The following is a 15,714-nucleotide window of genomic DNA, read 5'->3' on the forward strand; positions in this document are numbered from 1 at the left end:
ATACATCGGCCGAGCCACCACCGCACAAGAAAACATGTACCTGTCTCAACTGTTAAACGGTATGGACAACAAAATGTACAGTTGCACAACAATCTACGGAGACAATCAGGGGGCCATCGCACTGAGTAAGAATCCTGTAAACAGACAAAGGTCAAAACACATTGATGTAAAATATCATTTCATTCGTGAAGCACTCAGTGAGGGTTAAATAAATCTTATCTATTGTCCATCAGAGGACATGTTGGCAGACATCTTGACAAACTCATGACAAAGGTAACAATAGAAAAATTCAAAAAGTGGTTCTTTGGAAATTCAAATGTCCAAAGTTTTTTTTTGGATGTTGAGATCAAGAGGGGGTGTTGAAATAGGTGATCTCATTAGTTTTATTTGAGTTTACATTCTAGTATACATATGTTGTATTTGTATCTACTCTCAGGAAATGCATGGCACTTTATGACAAGGTTTGGGACTTGTTTTAGTTTTTCGCGACTGTTCAGCTAACTTGACGTTAACTTCTACGTCAGTGTTTTTTTTTTGGTATCGCGGTGCTGGCGGGAATTTTTCCCTCACTCTGTACTGTACATGTCCCATGGCTAACCGATGTTGATTCCCGGAGCTGTGAAGAAGAAAATAAAAGACGATTCAAACAAGGCAAACTTGTGAATTCCTTCCGAAACATGGAAAACGAAGAAGCTGCGAACTTAAACGCAACAGTTTGGTTGTGGATGCGTTTCGGCTAATGCTATTAGCACAGCTATGATGAGTTAAGGTGTGTTTGTGTGTGTGTGTGTGTGTGTGTGTCTGTGTGTGTGTGTGTGTGCGTGTGTGTGAGTGTGAATTTGTTTAGGTGGGGGGGGGTCGCGGACAGGGAGTACCGGGGCCTCGAGCGGATGAGCTGAGGAGCGGAGGAGGGCAGAAGCCTGGCCCGTGATTCGCTTATGTCCAGCGGTTCGGGAATTCCAGGGCCCAAAGCGGAGGAGCGATGGAGCTGAGAAGCGGAGGAGTGGAGGTAATGTTTCTCCTCTCAGAGGCGGGGAAGTTTGGGGGCAGAAGAACCCCTTAGACTGGCTAATGTGAGCATACTCCGGACATAGATCCCCCGGACGTATGATTGGAGCTCTCGGACCATTGGGCACACACATGTGAATGAGTGGATGAGCTAATGTTTGTTTGGTTGTGGATGCGTTTCGGCTAATGCTATTAGCACAGCTATGATGAGTTAAGGTGTGTGTGTATGTGTGTGTGTGTGTGTGTGTGTGTTTGTGTGTTTTTGTGTGTGTGTGAGTGTGTTTGTGTGTGTATGTGTGAGAGTTTGTTTAGGTGGGGGGGGGGAGTACCAGAGCCCATACAGGAGGAGCGGTGGAGCTGAGAAGCGGAGGTAATTTTTCTCCTCTCAGAGGCGGGGAAGCTTGGGGGCAGAAGAACCCCTTAGACCGGCCAATGTGAGCCTTCTTCGGACATAGATCACCCGGACGTATGACTGGAGCTCCCGTACCTCTAGGCACACACATATGTGAATGAGTGGATGAGCTAATGTTTGTTTTGTTGTGGATACGCTTTGGCCAATGCTATTAGCACAGCTATGATGAGTTCAGGTGTGTGTGTGTGTGTGTGTGTGTTTGTCTGTGTGTGTGTGTGTGTGTGTGTGTGTGTGTGTGTGTGTGTGTGTGTGTGTGTGTGTGTGTGCGTGTGTTTATCTGTGTGTGAGAGTTTGTTTTGGTGGGTGGGGGGGGGGGGGTTTTCCCGCGGACAGGGAGTACCAGGGCCTGGAGCGGATGAGGTGAGGAGCGGAGGAGGGCAGAAGCCCGGACCGTGATTCGCTTATGTCCAGCGGTTCGGGAGTTCCAGGGCCCAAAGCGGAGAAGCGGAGGACAGCAAAAGCCCTGTCCGCAATTCACCTGAGTCTGGCGGATCGGTAGTACCTGGTTCCGCAGCGGAGGAGCGGAGGAGCGGAGGAGCGGAGGAGCGGAGCAAAGCGGAAGACCGTCTTAATAACAAGGAAATTACAGATGAGGCTATAATTTCCACAGAAATCTTTAAATTCTATCGCCACCTATACACTTCGACATTGTCAAAAAGCGATTGTGACTCCTTTCCAACAAATATTCCTCAACATATCCCAAAAATAAACAACAACAAACAATATATGTTTGTTTTGTATATGTTTATATATAATCAACAAAAAATATACAGTTTGATATCTGAGATTCCTTGTGAGTCGCCAACTTAATTACATGTTGTACTCCCCTTGCAATCTTTTTTTCGTTTTAATTTTTTATTAGTCTATCTATTGATTTAATTATTTCATTTTAATTTCTTTTTTTGTCTAGCACTGTAAATTTCTCACAAACCGTTAACACTATTAACTTCTGATTCCATACAGAACGAATGTCCTTATGTCCTTTGCTTCCTCATGCCTGGTTGTTTCATTCACATTCAGTTCTACCTTGCCATGTTTATTTGTACATTTGTATAGTTGTGTGTACTATTTATGTTCAATTCAAAAAAAAAAAAAAAGAATGAGAGGCTGAGAAAATCTCCATGTCTCTCTCTCCCCCCCCCTTAATGCCGCCCCCCCCCCTTCCTCACGGCGGCCGACGCAACGCGATTCTCGCCGTTGTTGTGGAAGTAGGGAAAAGGATTCCCCGCGTCGGTGCGAGCGATGCGTTTCAAGGCGTATTGCATGTGTGTATGGGGGGGGGGGGGTCTACAGGACACCGCAGACCGGCAATGGTGCACCTTCTCCGGACATCGATCACCGAAACGTCGGCGTGGAGCTCCCGGAGCAGCCGGCGTGTACATGTGAATGAATGGAGGAGCTAATGTGTGTGGGGTGGTGGTGGTGGTGGGGTGGGGGGGGGGGGGGGGCGTTTCGGCTAATGCTATCAGCACAGCTATGATTATCCCCAGAACGTTGAGAACGAGCTCCCGGAACTCCAGACATGCGTATATAAAAGAGTGGAATTAAGGTGTGTGTGAGTGTGTGTGTGTGTGTGTGTGTGTGTGTGTGTGTGTGTGTGTGTGTGTGTGTGTGTGTGTGTGTGTGTGTGTGTGTGTATGTGTGTGTGTGTGTGTGTGTGTATGTGTGGGACAGAAATAATGTCGGGGACAGAAATTGTTATTAGCCTGCTGGCAGATGACACAACCTTAGTTTTGAAAAATGAACATCAAGTCCCAATAAGCGTTGAAAAAATTAAAACATTCTACAAGGCTTCAGGATTGTCATTAAACTTAAAGAAATGCAAACTTCTTGAGCTGCATGACTCACCACTAAAGGAAATCAGCAATGTTCCTATCAAATCAGAAATAAAATACTTGAGCATTTTCCTATCTAAGGACCAAAAGTTAAATCAGTCCAGGAACATTGAATCTAAACTGAATCAAAGTAAAGCTAAATTGAATATATGGCTCCAAAGAGATTTATCAATATTAGGCCCGATATATTTGACTAAAATGGAATGTTTATCCAGATGTATATACCCAGTGTATTCCAATGCTGCTCCAAATCAACTCATAAAATCTATTAACCAAATAAATTTCAACTTTATCTGGAGGAACAAACCACACCATCTAAAAAAATCACATATGGGGAAAGAAACAAGTGACGGAGGGCTGAAAGTGATAGAGTTGGACTGCCTGAATGGGACATTGAAGGTGAACTGGTTGAAATCCTGGATCAAACATCATCATTTTTTCTGGTATTGTACTCCAAACTACTTATTCAACATAGTCGGCAGCCTAAGTCTTCTACTTATCTCTGACTTGGATATCAACAAGATTCCTGTCCAATTTTCAGAGTTCCATAAACAAATACTATTATACTGGAAAATGATATATGTACACAATTTCTCACCACACAGTACAATAATTTGGAACAATCGATATGTACTGCATGGCAACAAACCTCTGTTTTACAAGGAATGCTTTGAGAAAGGTATATGGTCAATAATTGACTTGATGGATGACAATGGCAGTCGTCTAGACTATGAACAGTTCTGTACTACACACAGATTTAAGCCTCCCATATTAGAGTTGATAAAGTTACGAAACGCACTGCCTCGACAATTTGTATTCCTGACCAAAAATATAATGACGCACCAAACCGTACAACCACAGTTACCCCGACTATCACTCCAGGGAATCTCAATTCCGGACAGAAAGTGCACCAACTCCTTTATTAGGACATGTTTCACAGGAAACTTATTCCCTGGACGTCAAAACAAAAATAATATTTGAAATGAATTTGATAAGGAATCGATTGCCACGCTGCGAACTATGTATCTGACTCTACCCATACCCCCCAAGGCACAAAGAAACCCACTTCTAAATTATGAATGACATCTACCCATCTAAGGAATTATTGAGGGTACACTTTACTTTTGAAGATAATATTTGTACATTTTGTGAAGACAACATTGAAACCACTGACCATATATTTTTTCTCATTCTCATTCCATCATCACCAGTTTCCCTCTCAAAAGATGATATCACATTTGGTTTACTTATAAGCAACATAACAGATGAACTCCGTGTCAATGTTCTTTTAGGCCTGGCCAAGTTCTTCATTCACAAAAACAGAATGCAAAAATGCTCCCCAAATTTGAATTTCTTCATAAACGATTTTGAATTATAAAAAAAAATCCTTAAAACTTATGGAAAAATCCAAAAACTAAAAAATATACAGTTACCCATGTCTGAGATTCCTTTTTTTTGAAAAAAAAAAAAACAAAAAACAAAAAAAAAACTTAATTACATGTTATATTCCCCTTGCAATTTTTTTTTCGTTTTAATTTTTTATTTGTCTATCTATTGATTTAATTATTTCCTTTTAATTTCTTTTTTTGTCTAGCACTGTAAATTTCTCACGAACCGTTAACACTATTAACTTCTGATTACATACAGAACAAATGTCCTTATGTCCGTTGCTTCCTCATCCCTGGTTGTTTCATTGACATTCAGTTCTACCTTGCCATGTTTATTTGTACATTTGTATATTTGTGTGTACTATTTATGTTCAATTAAAAACAGTTTGATGTCTGAGATTCCTTGTGAACGGCCAACTTAATTACATGTTATATTCCCCTTACAATTTTTTTTTTTAGTTTTTAATTTTATTTTTCTATCTATTTATTTAATTATTTCCTTTTAATTTTCTTTTTTGTCTAGCATTAAAAAATTCTCGCGAACCGTTAACACTATTAACTTCTGATTACATACAGAACGAATGCCCTTATGTCTCCCGTCCCCCCCGCTTTTTCCGTACGGTGGCAGACACTGAGATCAAAAGCAAATGGGTGTCATTGTAATGCAGTAACAGGGTGATAACAGCCGTGTTTGAAGTGTGTAGGGGCTTATAGGAGAGCAGAAGCACGTCACGCTATTCGCCTGAGTTCGGAGGATCGGGGGCACCAGGGCCCATAGCGGAGGAGCAGAGGAGTTGAGAAGCGGAGGAGCGGAGTTATGTTTCTCTTCTCAAAGGCGGGGAAGCTTGGGGGCAGCAGGACCCCTTAGACCGGCCAATGTGAGCCTTCTCCGGACATAGATCACCCGGACGTATGACTGGATGAGCTAATGTTTGTTTTGTTGTGGATACGTTTCGGCCAATGCTATTAGCACAGCTATGATGAGTTCAGGTGTGTGTGTGTGTGTGTGTGTGTGTGTGTGTGTGTGTGTGTGTGTATGGGTGTGTGTCTGTGTGTGTGTGTGTGTGTGTGTGTGTGTGTGTGTGTGTGTGTGTGTGTGTGTGTGTGTGTGAGAGTTTGTTTTGGTGGGTGGGGGGGGGGTTCCCGCGTACTGGGAGTACCAGGGCCTGGAGCGGATGAGGTGAGGAGCGGAGGAGGGCAGAAGCCCGGACCGTGATTCGCTTATGTCCAGCGGTTCGGGAGTTCCAGGGCCCAAAGCGGAGGAGCGGAGGACAGCAAAAGCCCTGTCCGCAATTCACCTGAGTCTGGCGGATCGGTAGTACCTGGTTCCGCAGCGGAGGAGCGGAGGACTTGAGAAGCGGAGGAGCGGAGGAGCGGAGATGTTTCTCTTCTCAGAGGCGGCAAGGGGGGGGGAGCAGGACCCCTTACCCGTATCCCCCGGACGGTTGAGTGGAGCTCCCGGACTTCCGGGCACGCACATGCGAATGACTGGATGACAGGGAGTGCCAGGGCCTGGAGCGGATGAGCAGAGGAGAGGCGGAGAGCAGAAGCCCGGCCCGGTTCGGGATTTCCAGGGTCCAAAGCGGGGGAGCAAAGAAGCGGAGGGGGGGAGGAGAGCAGAAGAGCAGAAGACTGGCCCGGAATTCACCGAAGTCCCGCATATCGGGAGTTCAAGGGCCCGGAGCGGAAGAGAGGAGGAGCGGAGGAGCGGAGGAGCGGGGGAGCGGAGGAGCGGAGGAGCGGAGGAGCGGAGGAGCGGAGGAGCGGAGGAGAGCGGAAGCCCGGCCAACAATTCGCCTGAGTCCCGCGGAGAGGGGGTACCAGGGCCTGGAGCCTGATTCGCTTATGTCCAGCAGTTCAGGAGTACCAGGGTCAGGAGCGGAGGAGCGGAGGAGCGGATGAGCAGAAGAACGTTTAAGCGGTGGAGCGGAGGAGAGTGGAATCCGGCCGACATCTCGCCTGAGTCCCGCGGAAAGGGAGTCCCAGGGCCTGGAGCCTGATTCGCTTATGGCAAGCAGTTCAGGAGAACCGGGCCCAGAGCGGAGGAGCGGAGGAGCGGAGGAGCGGAGGAGCGGAGGAGAGCGGAAACCCGGCCAACAATTCGCCTAAGTCCCGCGGAGAGGGAGTACCAGGGCCAGGAGCCTGATTCGCTATGTCCAGCAGTTCAGGAGTACCAGGGCCGGAGCAAAGGAGCGGAGGAGCGGAGGAGCGGAGGAGCGGAGGAGCGGATAAGCGAATGAGCTGAGGAGAGCGGAAGCCCGGCCGGCAATTCGCCTTAGTCCCGCGGAGAGGGAGTACCAGGTCCTGGAGCCTGATTCGCTTATGTCCAGCAGTTCAGGAGTACCAGGGCCAGGAGCGGAGGAGCGGATGAGCAAAATAACGTTTAAGCGGTGGAGCGGAGGAGCGGATGAGCGGAGGAGAGCGGAATCCGGCCGACAATTCGCCTGAGTCCCGCGGAAAGGGAGTACCAGGGCCAGAAGGGTGATTTAATGATGTTCAGCAATTCAGGAGTACCAGGCCGAGGTGCGGAGGAGCGGAGGGGCGGATGAGTGGAGGAGCGGAGGTGGGGGGGAGAGCGGAAGACCGGCCCACATTTCGCCTGAGTCCCGCGGATTGGGAGTACCAGGGCCTGGAGCCTGATTCGCTTATGGCAAGCAGTTCAGGAGTACCAGGGCCCAGAGCGGCGGAGCGGAGGAGCGGAGGAGCGGAGGAGCGGAGGAGCGGAGGAGCGGAGGGGCGGATGAGTGGAGGAGTGGAGGTGCGGAGGAGAGCGGAAGCCCGGCCCACATTTCGCCTGAGTCCCGCGGATTGGGAGTACCAGGGCCTGGAGCCTGATTCGCTTATGGCAAGCAGTTCAGGAGTACTAGGGCCCAGAGCGGAGGAGCAGAGGAGCGGAGGAGCGGAGGAGCGGAGGAGCGGAGGAGCGGAGGAGCGGAGGAGCGGAGGAGCGGAGGAGAGCGGAAGCCCGGCCAACAATTCGCCTAAGTCCCGCGGAGAGGGAGTACCAGGGCCAGGAGCCTGATTCGCTATGTCCAGCAGTTCAGGAGTACCAGGGCCGGAGCGGAGAAACGGAGGAGCGGAGGAGCGGAGGAGCGGAGGAGCGGATAAGCGGATGAGCTGAGGAGAGCGGAAGCCCGGCCGGCAATTTGCCTGAGTCCCGCGGAGAGGGAGTACCAGGTCCTGGAACCTGATTCGCTTATGTCCAGCAGTTCAGGAGTACCAGGGCCAGGAGCGGAGGAGCGGAGGAGCAGATGAGCAGAAGAACGTTTAAGCGGTGGAGCGGAGGAGCGGATGAGCGGAGGAGAGCGGAATCCGGCCGACATCTCGCCTGAGTCCCGCGGAAAGGGAGTACCAGGGCCTGGAGCCTGATTCGCTTATGGCAAGCAGTTCAGGAGAACCGGGCCCAGGTGCGGAGGAGCGGAGGAGAGCGGAAGCCCGGCCAACAATTCGCCTAAGTCCCACGGAGAGGGAGTACCAGGGCCAGGAGCCTGATTCGCTATGTCCAGCAGTTCAGGAGTACCAGGGCCGGAGCGGAGGAACGGAGGAGCGCAGGGGCGGAGGAGCGGAGGAGCGGAGGAGCGGAGGAGCGGATGAGCTGAGGTGAGCGGAAGCCCGGTCGGCAATTCGCCTGAGTCCCGCGGAGAGGGAGTACCAAGTCCTGGAGCCTGATTCGCTTATGTCCAGCAGTTAGGGGGAGTACCAGGGCCGGAGCGGAGGAGCGGAGGAGCGGATGAGCAGAAGAACGTTTAAGCGGTGGAGCGGAGGGGCGGACGAGCGGAGGAGAGCGGAATCCGGCCGACATCTCGCCTGAGTCCCGCGGAAAGGGAGTACCAGGGCCTGGAGCCTGATTCGCTTATGGCAAGCAGTTCAGGAGAACCGGGCCCAGAGCGGAGGAGCGGAGGAGCGGAGGAGCGGAGGAGCGGAGGAGAGCGGAAGCCCGGCCAACAATTCGCCTAAGTCCCGCGGAAAGGGAGTACCAGGGCCTGGAGCCTGATTCGCTTATGGCAAGCAGTTCAGGAGAACCGGGCCTAGAGCGGAGGAGCGGAGGAGCGGAGGAGCGGAGGAGCGGAGGAGCGGAGGAGCGGAGAAGCGGAGGAGAGCGGAAGCCCGGCCGACAATTCGCCTAAGTCCCGCGGAGAGGGAGTACCAGGGCCAGGAGCCTGATTCGCTATGTCCAGCAGTTCAGGAGTACCAGGGCCGGAGCGGTGGAGCGGAGGAGCGGAGGAGCGGAGGAGCGGAGGAGCGGATAAGCGAATGAGCTGAGGAGAGCGGAAGCCCGGCCGGCAATTCGCCTTAGTCCCGCGGAGAGGGAGTACCAGGTCCTGGAGCCTGATTCGCTTATGTCCAGCAGTTCAGGAGTACCAGGGCCAGGAGCGGAGGAGCGGATGAGCAAAATAACGTTTAAGCGGTGGAGCGGAGGAGCGGATGAGCGGAGGAGAGCGGAATCCGGCCGACAATTCGCCTGAGTCCCGCGGAAAGGGAGTACCAGGGCCAGAAGGGTGATTTAATGATGTTCAGCAATTCAGGAGTACCAGGCCGAGGTGCGGAGGAGCGGAGGGGCGGATGAGTGGAGGAGCGGAGGTGGGGGGGAGAGCGGAAGACCGGCCCACATTTCGCCTGAGTCCCGCGGATTGGGAGTACCAGGGCCTGGAGCCTGATTCGCTTATGGCAAGCAGTTCAGGAGTACCAGGGCCCAGAGCGGCGGAGCGGAGGAGCGGAGGAGCGGAGGAGCGGAGGAGCGGAGGGGCGGATGAGTGGAGGAGTGGAGGTGCGGAGGAGAGCGGAAGCCCGGCCCACATTTCGCCTGAGTCCCGCGGATTGGGAGTACCAGGGCCTGGAGCCTGATTCGCTTATGGCAAGCAGTTCAGGAGTACTAGGGCCCAGAGCGGAGGAGCAGAGGAGCGGAGGAGCGGAGGAGCGGAGGAGCGGAGGAGCGGAGGAGCGGAGGAGCGGAGGAGCGGAGGAGAGCGGAAGCCCGGCCAACAATTCGCCTAAGTCCCGCGGAGAGGGAGTACCAGGGCCAGGAGCCTGATTCGCTATGTCCAGCAGTTCAGGAGTACCAGGGCCGGAGCGGAGAAACGGAGGAGCGGAGGAGCGGAGGAGCGGAGGAGCGGATAAGCGGATGAGCTGAGGAGAGCGGAAGCCCGGCCGGCAATTTGCCTGAGTCCCGCGGAGAGGGAGTACCAGGTCCTGGAACCTGATTCGCTTATGTCCAGCAGTTCAGGAGTACCAGGGCCAGGAGCGGAGGAGCGGAGGAGCAGATGAGCAGAAGAACGTTTAAGCGGTGGAGCGGAGGAGCGGATGAGCGGAGGAGAGCGGAATCCGGCCGACATCTCGCCTGAGTCCCGCGGAAAGGGAGTACCAGGGCCTGGAGCCTGATTCGCTTATGGCAAGCAGTTCAGGAGAACCGGGCCCAGGTGCGGAGGAGCGGAGGAGAGCGGAAGCCCGGCCAACAATTCGCCTAAGTCCCACGGAGAGGGAGTACCAGGGCCAGGAGCCTGATTCGCTATGTCCAGCAGTTCAGGAGTACCAGGGCCGGAGCGGAGGAACGGAGGAGCGCAGGGGCGGAGGAGCGGAGGAGCGGAGGAGCGGAGGAGCGGATGAGCTGAGGTGAGCGGAAGCCCGGTCGGCAATTCGCCTGAGTCCCGCGGAGAGGGAGTACCAAGTCCTGGAGCCTGATTCGCTTATGTCCAGCAGTTAGGGGGAGTACCAGGGCCGGAGCGGAGGAGCGGAGGAGCGGATGAGCAGAAGAACGTTTAAGCGGTGGAGCGGAGGGGCGGACGAGCGGAGGAGAGCGGAATCCGGCCGACATCTCGCCTGAGTCCCGCGGAAAGGGAGTACCAGGGCCTGGAGCCTGATTCGCTTATGGCAAGCAGTTCAGGAAAACCGGGCCCAGAGCGGAGGAGCGGAGGAGCGGAGGAGCGGAGGAGCGGAGGAGAGCGGAAGCCCGGCCAACAATTCGCCTAAGTCCCGCGGAAAGGGAGTACCAGGGCCTGGAGCCTGATTCGCTTATGGCAAGCAGTTCAGGAGAACCGGGCCTAGAGCGGAGGAGCGGAGGAGCGGAGGAGCGGAGGAGCGGAGGAGCGGAGGAGCGGAGAAGCGGAGGAGAGCGGAAGCCCGGCCGACAATTCGCCTTAGTCCCGCGGAGAGGGAGTACCAGGGCCTGGAGCCTGATTCGCTTATGTCCAGCAATTCAGGAGTACCAGGGCCGGAGCGGTGGAGCGGAGGAGCGGAGGAGCGGAGGAGCGGAGGAGCGGAGAAGCGGAGGAGAGCGGAAGCCCGGCCGACAATTCGCCTTAGTCCCGCGGAGAGGGAGTACCAGGGCCTGGAGCCTGATTCGCTTATGTCCAGCAATTCAGGAGTACCAGGGCCGGAGCGGTGGAGCGGAGGAGCGGAGGAGCGGAGGAGCGGAGGAGCGGATGAGCGGATGAGCGGATGAGCGGATGAGCTGAGGAGAGCGGAAGCCCGGCCGGCAATTCGCCTGAGTCCCACGGAGAAGGAGTACCAGGGCCTAGAACCTGAGTCGCTTATGTCCAGCAGTTCAGGAGTACCAGGGCCAGGAGCGGAGGAGCGGAGGAGCGGAGGAGCGGAGGAGAGCGGAAGGCCGGCCCACATTTCCCCTATGTCCCGCGGATTGGGAGTACCAGGGCTTGGAGCCTGATACACTTATGTCAAGCGGTCCGGAGTACCAGGGCCCGGAGCGGGGGAGCGGAAGAGCGGAGGAGCGGAGGAGAGCGGTAGCCCGGCAAACAATTCGCCTAAGTCCCGCGGAAAGGGAGTACCAGGGCCTGGAGCCTGTTTCGCTTATGTCCAGCAGTTCAGGAGTACCAGGGCCGGAGCGGAGGAGCGGAGGAGTGGAGGAGCGGAGGAGCGGAAGAGAGCGGAAGCCCGGCCCACATTTCGCCTGAGTCCCGCGGATTGGGAGTACCAGGGCCTGGAGCCTGATTCGCTAATGGCAAGCAGTTCAGGAGTACCAGGGCCTAGAGCGGAGGAGCGGAGGAGCGGAGGAGCGGATGAGTGGAGAAGCGGAGGAGAGCGGAAGCCCGGCCGACAATTCGCCTTAGTCCCGCGGAGAGGGAGTACCAGGGCCTGGAGCCTGATTCGCTTATGTCCAGCAGTTCAGGAGTACCAGGGCCGGAGCGGTGGAGCGGAGGAGCGGAGGAGCGGAGCAGCGGAGGACCGGAGGACCGGAGGACCGGAGGAGAGCGGAATCCGGCCGACAATTCGCCTGAGTCCCGCGGAAAGGGAGTACCAGGACCAGAAGCGTGATTTAATGATATCCAGCAGTTCAGGAGTACCAGGGCTGGACCGGAGGAGCGGAGGAGCGGAGGAGAGCGGAGGCCCGGCCGGCAATTCGCCTGAGTCCCGCTTAGAGGGAGTACCAGGGCCTGAAGCGTGATTTAATGATGTTCAACAATTCAGGAGTACCAGGGCCAGGTGCGGAGGAGCGGACGAGCGGAGGGTTGGACGAGTGGAGGAGCGGAGGAGCGGAGGAGAGCGGAAGCCCGGCCCACTTTTTGCATTAGTCCCGCGGATTGGGAGTACCAGGGCCTGGAACCTAATTCGCTTATGTCCAGCAGTTCAGGAGTACCAGGGCCAGAACGGAGGAGCGGAGGACCGGAGGACCGGAGGAGAGCGGAATCCGGCCGACAATTCGCCTGAGTCCCGCGGAAAGGGAGTACCAGGACCAGAAGCGTGATTTAATGATATCCAGCAGTTCAGGAGTACCAGGGCTGGAGCGGAGGAGCGGAGGAGCGGAGGAGAGCGGAGGCCCTGCCGGCAATTCGCCTGAGTCCCGCTTAGAGGTAGTACCAGGGCCTGAAGCGTGATTTAATGATGTTCAACAATTCAGGAGTACCAGGGCCAGGTGCGGAGGAGCGGACGAGCGGAGGGTTGGATGAGTGGAGGAGCGGAGGAGCGGAGGAGAGCGGAAGCCCGGCCCACTTTTTGCCTTAGTCCCGCGGAAAGGGAGTACCAGGGCCTGGAGCCTGTTTCGCTTATGTCCAGCAGTTCAGGAGTACCAGGGCCGGAGCGGAGGAGCGGAGGAGTGGAGGAGCGGAGGAGCGGAGGAGAGCGGAAGCCCGGCCGACAATTCGCCTAAGTCCCGCGGATTGGGAGTACCAGGGCCTGGAGCCTGATTCACTTATGTCCAGCAGTTCAGGAGTACCAGGGCCTGGAGCGGAGGATCGGAGGAGCGGAGGAGCGGATGAGCGGATGAGCGGAGGAGCGGATGAGCGGAGGAGCGGAGGAGCGGAGGAGCGGAGGAGAGCGGAAGCCCGGCCCATATTTCCCCTATGTCGCGCGGATTGTGAGTACCAGGGCTGGGAGCCTGATTCACTTATGTCAAGCGGTCCGGAGTACCAGGGCCCGGAGCGGATGAGCGGATGACCGGAGGAGCGGAAGAGCGGAGGAGAGCGGAAGCCCGGCCAAAAATTCGCCTAAGTCCCGCGGAGAGGGAGTACCAGGGCCTGGAACCTAATTCGCTTATGTCCAGCAGTTCAGGAGTACCAGGGCCAGAACGGAGGAGCGGAGGAGCGAAGGAGCGGAGGAGAGCGGAAGCCCGGCCGGCAATTCGCCTGAGTCCGGCGGAGAGGGAGTACCAAGGCCTGAAGCGTGATTTAATGATGTTCAACAATTCAGGAGTACCAGGGCCAGGTGCGGAGGAGCGGACGAGCGGAGGGTTGGATGAGTGGAGGAGCGGAGGAGCGGAGGAGAGCGGAAGCCCGGCCCACTTTTTGCCTTAGTCCCGCGGATTGGGAGTACCAGGGCCTGGAGCCTGATATGCCTATGGCAAGCAGTTCAGGAGTACCAGGGCCCAGAGAGGAGGAGCGGAGGAGCGGAGGAGCGGAGGAGCGGAGGAGCGGAGGTGAGCGGAAGCCCGGCCGACAATTCGCCTTAGTCCCGCGGAGAGGGAGTACCAGGGCCTGGAGCCTGATTCGCTTATGTCCAGCAGTTCAGGAGTACCAGGGCCGGAGCGGTGGAGCGGAGGAGCGGAGGACCGGAGGAGCGGAGGACCGGAGGACCGGAGGACCGGAGGAGAGCGGAATCCGGCCGACAATTCGCCTGAGTCCCGCGGAAAGGGAGTACCAGGACCAGAAGCGTGATTTAATGATATCCAGCAGTTCAGGAGTACCAGGGCTGGAGCGGAGGAGCGGAGGAGCGGAGGAGAGCGGAGGCCCGGCCGGCAATTCGCCTGAGTCCCGCTTAGAGGGAGTACCAGGGCCTGAAGCGTGATTTAATGATGTTCAACAATTCAGGAGTACCAGGGCCAGGTGCGGAGGAGCGGACGAGCGGAGGGTTGGATGAGTGGAGGAGCGGAGGAGCGGAGGAGAGCGGAAGCCCGGCCCACTTTTTGCCTTAGTCCCGCGGAAAGGGAGTACCAGGGCCTGGAGCCTGAATAGCTCATGTCCTGCGGTTCCGGAGTACCAGGGCCCACAGCGGAGGAGCGGAGGAGCGGATGAGCGGATGAGCTTAGGAGAGCGGAAGCCCGGTCGACAATTCGCCTGACTCCAGCGGAGAGGGAGTACCAGGGCCATTAAACGTGATTTAATGATGTTCAGCAATGCAGGTGTACCAGGGCCAGGTGCGGAGGAGCGAAGGAGCGGAGGGGCGGATGAGTGGAGGACCGGATGAGCGGAGGAGCGGAGGTGAGCGGAAGCCCGGCCGACAATTCGCCTAAGTCCCGCGGAGAAGGAGTACCAGGGCCTTGAGCCTGATTCGCTTATGTCCAGCAGTTCAGGAGTACCAGGGCCGGAACGGAGGAGCGGAGGAGCGGAGGAGCGGAGGAGCGGAGGACCGGAGGACCGGAGGACCGGAGGAGAGCGGAATCCGGCCGACAATTCGCCTGAGTCCCGCGGAAAGGGAGTACCAGGACCAGAAGCGTGATTTAATGATATCCAGCAGTTCAGGAGTACCAGGGCTGGACCGGAGGAGCGGAGGAGCGGAGGAGAGCGGAGGCCCGGCCGGCAATTCGCCTGAGTCCCGCTAAGAGGGAGTACCAGGGCCTGAAGCGTGATTTAATGATGTTCAACAATTCAGGAGTACCAGGGCCAGGTGCGGAGGAGCGGACGAGCGGAGGGTTGGATGAGTGGAGGAGCGGAGGAGCGGAGGAGAGCGGAAGCCCGGCCCACTTTTTGCCTTAGTCCCGCGGATTGGGAGTACCAGGGCCTGGAGCCTGATATGCCTATGGCAAGCAGTTCAGGAGTACCAGGGCCCAGAGAGGAGGAGCGGAGGAGCGGAGGAGCGGAGGAGCGGAGGAGCGGAGGTGAGCGGAAGCCCGGCCGAATATTCGCCTAAGTCCCGCGGAAAGGGAGTACCAGGGCCTGGAGCCTGTTTCGCTTATGTCCAGCAGTTCAGGAGTACCAGGGCCAGAGCGGAGGAGCGGAGGAGTGGAGGAGCGGAGGAGCGGAGGAGAGCGGAAGCCCGGCCCACATTTCGCCTGAGTCCCGCGGATTGGGAGTACCAGGGCCTGGAGCCTGATTCGCTTATGGCAAGCAGTTCAGGAGTACCAGGGCCTAGAGCGGAGGAGCGGAGGAGCGGAGGAGCGGAGGAGCGGAGGAGAGCGGAAGCCCGGCCCACATTTCGCCTGAGTCCCGCGGATTGGGAGTACCAGGGCCTGGAGCCTGATTCGCTTATGTCCAGCAGTTCAGGAGTACCAGGGCCAGGAGCGGAGGAGCGGAGGAGCGGGAGAAGCGGTGGAGCGGAGGAGCGGAGGAGAGCTGAAGCCCGGCCAACAATTCGCCTAAATCCCGCGGATTGGGAGTACCAGGGCCTGGAGCCTGATTCGCTTATGTCCAGCAGTTCAGGAGTACCAGGGCCAGGAGCGGATGAGCGGAGGAGCGGGAGAAGCGGTGGAGCGGTGGAGCGGAGGAGCGGAGGAGAGCTGAAGCCCGGCCAACAATTCGCCTAAGTCCCGCGGATTGGGAGTACCAGGGCCTGGAGCCTGATTCGCTTATGTCCAGCAGTTCAGGAGTACCAGGGCCAGGAGCGGAGGAGCGGAGGAGCGGGAGAAGCGGTGGAGCGGAGGAGCGGAGGAGAGCTGAAGCCCGGCCAACAATTCGCCTTGAGTCCC

This window comes from Fistularia commersonii, chromosome 14 (assembly GCF_037954325.1).
Source record: "Fistularia commersonii isolate RoL2024-O1a breed Wild chromosome 14, RoL_Fcom_v1.0, whole genome shotgun sequence".
In the NCBI taxonomy this organism is placed as follows: Eukaryota; Metazoa; Chordata; class Actinopteri; order Syngnathiformes; family Fistulariidae; genus Fistularia; species Fistularia commersonii.